We start from the raw sequence: 11,483 nt of genomic DNA, 5'->3' as shown, positions 1-11,483 counted from the left end.
TAAATCTAATTTACGCTTTCACAAGAAGATGTAAATTAATCAACACGCGGCTTCACTCTCTTATTTTGGATCCCCAGCAGAGTCGCCAAGTCGTTGACACCATTTTTGGATGAAAACGGTCGATTTGGTTTTGAAAATGAAAACGAAAACGAGTCGCCACCAATCCTTTTTGATAAGGTGTGATTGGGTCACCTTGAAAAGTGGTTGTTTTAATAAACGATTTGATTTTATTAAAACAACAATTTTGGTCCACAAAATTCGTAAAATGGGTTCGGAGTCTATTACGCACGAGGAAGGATTAGCACCTCGACACGCCCAAAATTGGTACCTAGTTGATTACTTAATGTCTTAATGTCTAAAATTGAAAACTTTGGAGAATTTTAAACATACGATCCTTGTATTAAAACGCTGAAAATTTTCAGAAAAGGGGTATTTCACGTTATTCGAGAAAGAGAATCATATCCAGAAGTTAGACACAATATCTCGAATTCTATATCATTTAAAACTTGAGTTTGAAAAGATTCGTAATAAAGTTTAAAATAATATTCAATTGTTTAAATCAAATGAAGAAATCGCAACCCAATACGTTAGGGCACAATTTCTCAAAATATTAAACATTGAATATTGCATTTATCTCAAAAATCCTCATCTCGAGAAAACAATGTGTCACATCCAATGCGTTAGGATACAACGATTGAATTCTCGATAACGAGCTTTTTCTCATTTTTAAAAGAGTAATCTTGATTATTTAGGTTCAGGGAAGAAAATCAGAACCCAATACGTTAGGGCTCGATTCTCTCAAAGATTCCAAATACCGAGTATTACTTATATTTTAAAATTTCTTTTTGAAATCCGGTAAAAATGAATGCAAAATAATAAATGATGACAATGTAAATAAAATGATACAAGCAAAACAATAAACAATAAAAACAAATAATAAGAAACTAAAGTAAGAAAATGTATAATAATAAGCATGTAAATAAATGGGTAACAAAATTAACAAAATCATACAATTATAAAAGATATATAAACATATATATATGTATAAAATGATGAAGGTATGAAAAACATATACATGTACACATATTTGAAACTACTATACAAGAAAATGTATGGAAGTATGTATGTACGCATAAATATATATATACTTATAAAAATTTAGAAAATATGTATACGATATGAATATATGTATATAAATAGGGTTATAAAATATATGCATATTATAGAAAAGTATTTATATACATATTAGTGAGAAAAAAGCATAGATATATATGTATAAATATGTAGATAAATTATAAAATAAAAATATTTATGTATATATTAAATAAGTTAATTAAAATATATGTATATATATAAGTATGTATGTATAACCAAATCCAAAAACGATGCTAATGGGTAAATGATAATCGTAATAATAAATGCAACAACAACAACAATAATAATAATAATAATAATAATAAAAGTAATAAAGATAATAATACTATAGCAATGATGACATTAATAATAATAATACTATTAATAATATAAATAATATTGTCGCTAATAATAAAATAACGATAAAATAACAAAGATATGAAAATGGGATGAAATTGAGCTAAAACAAAATTTCGGCAAATTCAAATAAATAAAAAGAAAAGACCAAAATGAATGCGCAAAAACTAGGAGGGGCAAATGGAAATAATCTCATTCTTACAAAACGAAAATCCCGTATGAACTAATCAAAACAAAAAACAATCCGGTAAAATTAAAAAAGGAAAACTTGATTATATGACCATTAAAAAGCGAAAGGGCTAAAGGTGCAATTAGCCCTTCCGTTTAAAAGACGCAGATCCTCCGTGGTTCGGGTTGGGTCGGCTCGATCTAAGGTAAAACGGCGCTGCTTTGGTGCTCGAGAAGGCTGCCCAAAACGACGCTGCTTTGGTAGCCTATTTAAGCCAATTTTCTCAAAAAATTCATTTGCTCGTTATTTCGTAAAAAAACTTAAAGTTCTCTCCTCCCTCTTTCACCCAAACTCCGGCCTTAAGGTCCGTCATGGGCCACCATGCCGGCCGCCATTGCCGAATGGCACAAGCTGCACGGCGGCGAGGAGAACAAAATTTTTTTTTCACCGAATCGCTTCCGACCCTCCAACACTCCTACGATGACCAAAAGGTAAAAAAAGCTTCTTCCTTTTTATTATTTTTTTGTTATTTCAAAATAAAATAAAATAAAATAAAACAAAAATATAAATGAAATAAAAAGACCTTTATTGCTTTTTGTTGAATCTTTGTTTTCTTCCTTCTTTTGAATAGATTTTTCAAAAAGAAGAACCCCATATTTTGATGTTCGAATGGCTTTATATAGAGCCATTTTACAATTTTTTCTATTTTTCTTGCTTGTTGTTGCCGCTTTATTTGTTTGCAGTGAGCAAGCTAAGCAAGGTAAAAGTAGGTGGCCACTTGCACCGATGAAGCGATTTGGCGGCACTAGGGCAAAGTTAGGATTTGAAGAATACTAGGGTTTCGTAAAAGTCAAACCCTAGTATGACAAATTAGTTTTGGGTTTGTTGGGTATTTGGGCTTGGTTTAATTTGTTGGGTCTTGGGTTTGGGTTGTAATTGGGTTTTATGTTTGGGTAGTGGGCAAAATTAATGGTCAGAGGGATCAAGATAGCGATCTTATCTTCCTCAGATTTGGCAATGAGGGATCAAGATAGCGATCTTGTCTTCCTGTATTTGGCAATGAGAAGATCAAGATAGAGCTTATCTTTATGTATTTGGGAGCGAGGAGATCGAGGATAGCAGATCTTGTCTTCCTGTAATTGGCAAATGAGGAGATCAAGATAGCAGATCTTGTCTTCCTCAGATTTGGCAACGGAGGGATCAAGGTAGCAGATCTTGTCTTCCTCGTATTTGGCAAAGGAGGAGATCAAGATAGCGATCTTGTCTTCCTCAGTATTTGGCAAATAAGTAGATCGAATATGGTGAATCTTATCTTCCCAATACAAAGGAGAAGTAGATTTAAGCCATTAGTCCTATCACCCAAGCAAGTGGGGTAGGTTAAAGATTGCAGATTCTATCCCCCTAAGCAGAGAGAGGAGCAGATCAAAGATGTGGAGCAAAGCTAAACCTCAAATCTCGCCCCCTAAAGTTACAAAGCAGAGTGGATTGAAGCTACAAGACGATCTCTCCAAGTGCAAGTGAATGGATCAAGCAACAAGACACAATGGATCAAACGGCTACTTGAAGAAAAGAAGCACCGTATAAGTGAAGACTCTACGGGTCAGCAAATTGGTCTTTCTTAGTCTTTGCCCTGCTCTCGTTATATGACAACAAGCAAAGAGGGCACCAGACAACCCAATTTTGCCCACTACCCAAACATAAAACCCAATTACAACCCAAACCCAAGACCCAACAAATTAAACCAAGCCCAAATACCCAACAAACCTAAAACCATTTATCAAACTAGGGTTTCACTTTTTCAAACCCTAGTATTGCCGCCGCCCTAGCTCGCCTTTAACGCCATTGCCGCTTCATCAAGGCAAGTGGCCACCTACTGCCACCGCCTAACTGCCACCGCAAACAAATAAAGAAAGCAAGAACAACAAGCAAAGAAAAATAGAAAAATTGTAAAATGGCTCTATATAAAGCCATTCAACATCAAAATAGGGGTTCTTCTTTTTGAAAAATCTATTCAAAAGAAGGAAGAAAACAAAGATTCAACAAAAAGCAATAAAAGGTCTTTTTTATTTCATTTATATTTTTGTTTTATTTTTATTTTATTTTATTTCAAATAACAAAAAATAAAAAAGGAAGAAGCTTTTTTTACCTTTTGGTCACCACGAGTGTTCTGAGGGTCGAGAAATGATTCTGCCAAAAAGGAAACTTTGGTCTCCCCACCATTGCAGCACGGTGGCGCCGCCAAGAACCGGTGATCAAAGATGGTGGCCCATGACCCGACCTTAGGTGGAGTTTGACCTAAAGAGGGAGGGGAGAGAACTTAAGTTTTTTTTCCAAATAACAGGCAAATGAATTGTTTTTCTAAAATTGGCTTAATAGGTTATTAAACGACGTCGCTTTGGGCACTTTCTCCAGCACCAAAACGGCTGCTTTTACCTTAGATCGACCGACCACCCAAACTACCAGAGGATCTCACAGAGTTTGACTCAAGGGCTAATTGCACCTTTAGCCCTTCCGCTTTTTAATAGTCATATAATCAAGTTTTCCTTTTTAATTTTACCCTTGATTGTTTTTTTTGTTTTCAAATTAGTCCCCATCGATTTTATGCTTTTGCAAGAATGGGATTATTTCCCATTTGCCCTCCTAGTTTTTTATGCTGCTTATTTTGGTCTTTTTCTTTTTATTTATTTCTAATTTTCCTAAATTTTGTTTTTAGCTCAATTTCACCCCATTTTTATATCTTTGTTATTTTATCGTTATTTTTATTATTAGTAGCAATATTATTTATATTATTAATAGTATTATTATTAATGTCATCATTGCTATAGTATTATTATCTTTATTACTTTTACTATTATTATTATTATTATTATTATTATTATTATTATTATTATTATTACTATTATTATTGTTGCATTTATTATTCGATTATCATTTACCCATTCGCATCGCTTTTTGGATTTGGTTATGCATACATACTTATATATATACATATATTTTTAATTAACTTATTTAATATATACATAAATATTTTTTTATTTTATAATTTATCTACATATTTATACATATATATATCTATGTTTTTTTTTCTCACTAATATGTATATAAATACTTTTCTATAATATGCATATATTTTATAACCCCTATTTATATACATATATTCATGTTTGTATACATATTTTCTAATTTTTATAAGTATATATATATATTTGTACGTACATACATACTTCCATATATTTTCTTGTATAGTAGTTTCAAATATGTGTACATGTATATGTTTTTCATACCTTCATCATTTTATACATATATATATGTTTATATATCTTTTATAATTGTATGATTTTGTTAATTTTGTTACCCATTTATTTACATGCTTATTATTGTCTGCTTTTCTTACTTTAGTTTCTTATTATTTATTTTCTTATTGTTTATTGTTTTGCTTGTATCATTTTATTTACATTGTCATCATTTATTATTTTGCATTCATTTTACTCGGATTTCAAAAAGAAATTTTAAAAATATAAGTAATACTTTCAGATTTGGAATCTTTGAGAGAATCGAGCCCTAACGTATTGGGTTCTGATTTTCTTCGTTGAACCTAAATAATCGAGATTACTTTTTAAAAATGAGAAAAGCTCATTATCGAGAATTCAATACGTTGTATCCTAACGCATTGGATGTGACATGTTGTTTTCTCGAGATGAGGATTTTTCGAATAAATGCAATATTCAATGTTTAATATTTTGAGAAATTGTGCCCTAACGTATTGGGTTGTATTTCTTCATTTGATTTAAACAATTGAATATTATTTTAAACTTTATTACACCTAATCTTTTCAAACTCAAGTTTTAAATGATATCGTGAATTCGAGATATTGTGTCCTAACTTATCGGATATGATTCTTCTCTAATAACGTGAAATACCCCTTTCCTCAAAAATTTCAACGCTTTTAATACAAGGATCGTATGTTTAAAATTCTCCAAAGTTTTCAATTTTCGACACTAAGTAATCAACTAGGTACCAATTTTGGGCGACGAGGGTGCTAATCCTTCCTCATGCGTAATCAATTTCTAACCCATTTTTTGAATTTCAGGACCAAAATTGTTGTTTTAATAAAATCAAATCGCTTATTAAAAACAACCACTTTTCAAGGTGACCCAATCACATCAAAAGGATTGGTGGCGACTCCGCTTTCATTTTCATTTTCAAAACCCAAGTCAATCTGCTTTCATCTAAAAAATGGTGTCAACAATTACTTTTCTTTCTTTTTGTTTTAATTTTTACAAAATAAATTTAGTTGTAATTATTTTTCAAGTGTTTTCACTTAATTTTGTTTAATGGATGTTTTGAACAATGAGGACATTGTTTCACTTAAGTTTAGGGGACCGTGCCTCAAATTTTTGCCTCGCTTTTGTAGAAGATGAATTTGTGCAGGAGGCGAGAAGTAAAAGGTGCTCTACATCGAGTATGGTATTTTAGTTCAAATTTAGGTATGATATTTTATTTATTTCAAGTATATGTATGTTAAGTAAATTGTGAGATGAATGTTGGTTTTAGTGAGTATGTGTAGATTCACCATAATTGTTTTATATTATTTAGAAATTAAGCATGCATGAGGATTTAGTCTCTTAATTGGTTTAGTACTTTCCTTAAAGCTAAATCCTAGATATAAAAAGTGAGTTTAAAAATGATTTAGGCATATTTTCTTTGATCGATTGAGCCTTTCAAGCCTACCTTATTAATTAAATCCTTTGAAAACCAATTGTGAGTCAGATGGCCAATATTTAAAAAAAACCCATGAAATAAGTAGCTTTTCCTAAATAATTGTTTCTTTGACCTCTTGAAGCATTGAATCTTAACCTCGCTTACTTTGGAAGTGTTTGAGGTTTAAGTTTGAGAGTGTCTAAGAAGAACATTGGGTGTATATGATAAAGTACTCAAGGATGAAGTTACATAAGAAATCATGCTCTAAAAGATACTTTGAGTTAAAAAAAAAAAGAGTACCCTGGGCACATCTGCCGAAAAAGAGTTGGTTATTTGGTAGGCAGTTATACTTTTTTAAAGGCCAAGGTAAGCTAAGTTTAAGGTTATTGAACTTAAAATATCTATTCTTTCCATAACTTAACCCTAGTCATACCTTAACCCTAGTCCTATTACAACCTTTATTAAGACCTATTCATTTAAACTGCTAAGCTAACTACATTAGTGGAGAAGGAAGTACTGAACTCAAAATATGAAGACATGTGTTAAATCGAGGAATGTTGCTTAGTTAAATTAGAGAATTAAACTTTATACGATTGAACTTACTCTACTATTAAAATTAGTTGTTCAATTCATGATTTTTAGCATTTGGATACTTGAATAAATATGGATGATATGTTGTATATGAACTATATATTTACAAAATTGATTTGAGAATACAATTTTGTTTTTCTATGACTACTTGGATGAATTAAAATTCTACACTATGACATGTTTTTAGCATTACTAGAAGAGCAATGATTTAAGTTTAAAAGTGAAACTATAAAATATATAGATATTTCAACACTCTTTATTTACAAGTTATGCATTCCAAGTATATAAATAACACTTTCTATGGTTTTTACCTTATTTTTTTATATTTTACTATTTCCATGGGAAAGTGTTAATTTAATGAATTTATGTTAAATGCATGTTATTTTACTATTTTTTTCTGGATTAACTGGCTAAAGGAAAGGATGATGTAATTCGTTGTATTTGGGTCTTAGATAGGTACAAAGTTGAAAGATTAGTGTACTCACACGGATTTCAAAATGGTGATTATCTAGAATGAATTCCAAGGAGGCCCGATATTGCCTAAGTTGAAGGCCCCAAACCAATTCCACTTGCCTATTTTTACCGTAAAATAAATTGGTAATTATTCATCGCTAAAATTGGTAGTTCCTAACCGACCATTAAACTCTCAAATATAGTATATTTGACCCAATATCTTCCAAATAAAATCAACATGATATCTTCCTTAGAACAAGCCTTCAACCGTCTCACTAACCGCTAAAATAGTAGTAAAAAGCCACCACATATTGGTTTACCACAAAAAGGAGAAAATCAAGCATGACATCTCCTTAAATTAAGCAACATCCCACCCTCCATCCACATATCGAGGGACGACACCAAAGGAGAGAAAATTAAGGATTCCCTTACTAAAAATAGCAAGGGACATTGGGGCTAAGAAGGCTATAAAAGGGACCTTCATTCATTCATCAAAAGCATTAGTTCACATACCAAGTTTCAAGAGAAAATACTTTGAGTGTTTTTGTCTTTATCATGGCTTGCAAAACACTTGCAAGGTTTGTGTCTTGACCGCTTGTTGTCAATTCAGGAAGGCAAGATCTGTTGTCTTCAACCAGCTCCATCACAACCGAGGGAGGCAAGGTTTGTGTCTTTGACCTGCTTCAATGTCAATGCAGGAAGGCAAGATCTGTTGTCTTCAACCAGCTCCATCACAACCGAGAGAGGCAAGGTTTGTGTCTTCGACCTGCTTCGCTTTCAATGCAGGAAGGTAAGTTCTTTTGTCTTCAACCAGCTCCATCACAACCGAGAGAGGCAAGGTTTGTGTCTTCGACCTCCTTCGCTGTCAATGCAGGAAGGCAAGATCTTTTGTCTTCAACCAGCTTTATCACAACCGAGAGAGGCAAGGTTTGTGTCTTCGACCTGCTTCCCTGTCAATGTAGGAAGGCAAGATCTGTTGTCTTCAACCAGCTCCATCACAACCGAGGGAGGGAAGGTTTGTGTCTTCGATATGCTTCGCTGTCAATGCAGGAAGGCAAGATCTTTTGTCTTCAACCAGCTCCATCACAACCGAGAGAGGTAAGGTTTGTGTCTTTGACATGCTTCATGTCAATGCAGGAAGGCAAGATCTGTTGTCTTCAACCACTTCATCACAACCGAGGAGGCAAGGTTTGTGTCTTTGACCCCTTCATTGTCAATGTAGGAAGGCAAGATCTGTTGTCTTCAACCACCCATCACAACCGAGGGAGGCAAAGATTGTGTCTTCGACACCTTGTTGCCAATGCAGGAAGGCAAGATCTTTTGTCTTCACCGATCTATTCTCTAGGGAACATGACTCGATGTTCTATTTTTATGAACTTATTTATGCCTAGTGATTAGGATGACATGATCGTAATGAATCAAATGCTCCTAAATAGATGTGTATGAATGCAAAATGTCATGAAAATTATTTGTTAATGCTTAGGTTATCATCACGCAAAAGCATATTAAGGCTTTATCAACGACGTCTTTAACGCTCTTTTTGCTCGGTAGGCATATCCAAAGAAACACTTAATCTGATTGCCCCCATTGTGAACGTCAAAGTTTAATCCACTGGATGCAAAATTTGAACCATCTTTCTCCCGCTGTAACCCAAGGGTAGAAAGGTATGACTTTTCTCAATCTTCTTCTATCGTAATTCAAGGATACAAAATGTGAAGCTCTTTGGTCCTTTACCCCATTCCCAAGGTGTCATACCAAATGCTCATGCACAATTGCAAAATTTTCCTCTCCGAGAAAACCTTTTCTTATCACTTGGTGATCATTGCTTGTTTGTTCATTGAAGCTTTGTCACCAACACGACATCTCGTCATTTTGTTCAATCAATGTTTGGACAACAAAATCCAAAAGGATAGTCTTTAACATATACTCTTCCTTCTTAGATATTTCACCCTTTAAACTTGGTGTCTTCTAAACAATAGTCATGTTTCAGGTTCCTATATTATTTAGAAACTTCTAGAGTAATATGCAAAACTTTCATTGTGAAAGTATCATCATTCCAATGCAACATACTTGCAAAAAATAATATAATGATGGATGAAATAGAATTGATTTGAGAGCAAGCTCGAAATGAATGAATTATCAAGGGTAGCAAGAATAAAATAGGAATTGATTGGAACACGTATTTTGAAAAAGAATGAAGTATTCCAAGAACAACAACAAATTCAATGTATAAATAGTATGAAGGTTAGGTGCCCCAGATATCGCAGCTTGAACTTCTCTGTACAAACTTTCTGAAGACTTTCCTGAGTTTGACATGTGTTTAGGAGATCTACAGGACTCTGTCGATGCCCCAAGATGTCGCTTTACCCTTTCAGGTATAGTAAGATCACCACATGCCCCAATCTAATCACTTCATGCCCCATTCTGATCAATATTTGAGCCGCCCTTCATGTTTTCAACTCAAATCCCCTTTGGCCTAAGGTGCCCTTTGCGGGTTTTCCCCTTAGCCTCTCCACTTTTACTTTTTCATTTTTTTTCATTTTTCATTTTTTCATTTTTTTCATCTTTTTTTTACTCGAAGTGCCCTTTGCAGGTTTTCACCTTGGTCCTTCCGAAGTGTTTCTTAACTGGATCCGAGTTCATAGGATTGGCAATCTCACTCAGGATCAGTGCTCCTCTAAAAAAGGTCTTTTTTACAACACAAGGACATCCCAGGCTTGGCATTCATTTCCTTCTAGAAGTTTTTCATTAAGGAAGAATTTTTTTGAACATCCGGCCCTCTCGTGGAATTCTCTGAGGCGAGCCTATTTATTACGGGCTCATATCATTTATTTCTGGTACATCTGACCCTGATGAATAGCTTTTAATCCTTTTTTCTAGGGCCAACTGATCACATCGCGATTGGATCCCTCCAACAAGCAATGAGGGGATTTCAATAAGTAAAACTACCTCAATCCTGTAAACCAACAAGAGAGGTGTTATCCCAGTACAGTTGTTCGACAAGCGATAAGGGCAAATGGTAATTTCTCATGCCAGTCCTTGTTCACCTCCAGGTAATTCGGTGACAAAACGTGGTGTCTGATTCTGAATTAATTTCAGACCCCAGTTATCGTGCTATCATTTAAGTTCAATACAATTTCCAATACCATCCTCTCTAAAATTCTGTATCGGTATAGGATAACCTTGATCCATGAAGTAGCCTCTCAAAATGAAGCAATGCCCATTAGAAGTCTTCGATAATAGTGATGTTCATGCCCCATTTCGCTCAAAATTTGAGTTGCCCTTTTTCGGGTTTTCAACTCAGATCCACCTTTGGTCAAAGCGCCCTTTGCGGGTTTTCGCCTTGACCTCTCCCTTTGTTTTTCTTTTTTTTTTCTATTTTGACTTTGATTTTTTTGATTTTTGATTTTTTTGATTTTTTTGATTTTTTTTATTTTTTTTTGAGTCTGAACTCATGAGATTAGGCAAGTCCTGGTCATGCTTTTCGACCAGAATCAATGTTATTCTAAAGTCTTCCACATAAGATCTTTCACTTTCATCTTGTATGTGAGAAACCTTATTTGGTACTAGATTTCTTTCATGGAGCCCTTTTGGGACGCAACTACGACAAAAAACTTTGGATCTTCCTCTTTAATCAGGATGAAATCCAACAACATCTTGAAAGGATGGAAACTCGACTTCAAATGGGCAAAGCTATGCTGACTCAACGAGAGAGGCATTGCCCCGACAAAGAATTGCATCATTCGCACTGTAAATTTCTAACATCGTGCTGTTGTGTAGGTTTTATTGTAAGAATCGAGACATACTCTGGTATGATCATACAAAGACATCTTTGAACTCTAGAGGTAACTTAACAAGGTCTTACTTCGTCTCTATGGTCAAGTCAATTCTAGTCTTCACCAAGCTCACAATTTCTAATGATTCCTTGAGAGGTAGGATCTGTTTATCCACTTGTTCTACCATCCTCAACAAGTTTGGAGATAAGCTACGATCTATGTCATCTTCAAAGTCGTGAGGTCCCTCTAAACACATGTCTCACTCAAAAGGAGATTCTAAGTTTGTAGCAGTGTCATTCATG

The sequence above is a fragment of the Gossypium raimondii genome, chromosome 9 (genome assembly GCF_025698545.1).
Source record: "Gossypium raimondii isolate GPD5lz chromosome 9, ASM2569854v1, whole genome shotgun sequence".
In the NCBI taxonomy this organism is placed as follows: Eukaryota; Viridiplantae; Streptophyta; class Magnoliopsida; order Malvales; family Malvaceae; genus Gossypium; species Gossypium raimondii.
This window is presented reverse-complemented; position numbering follows the sequence as displayed.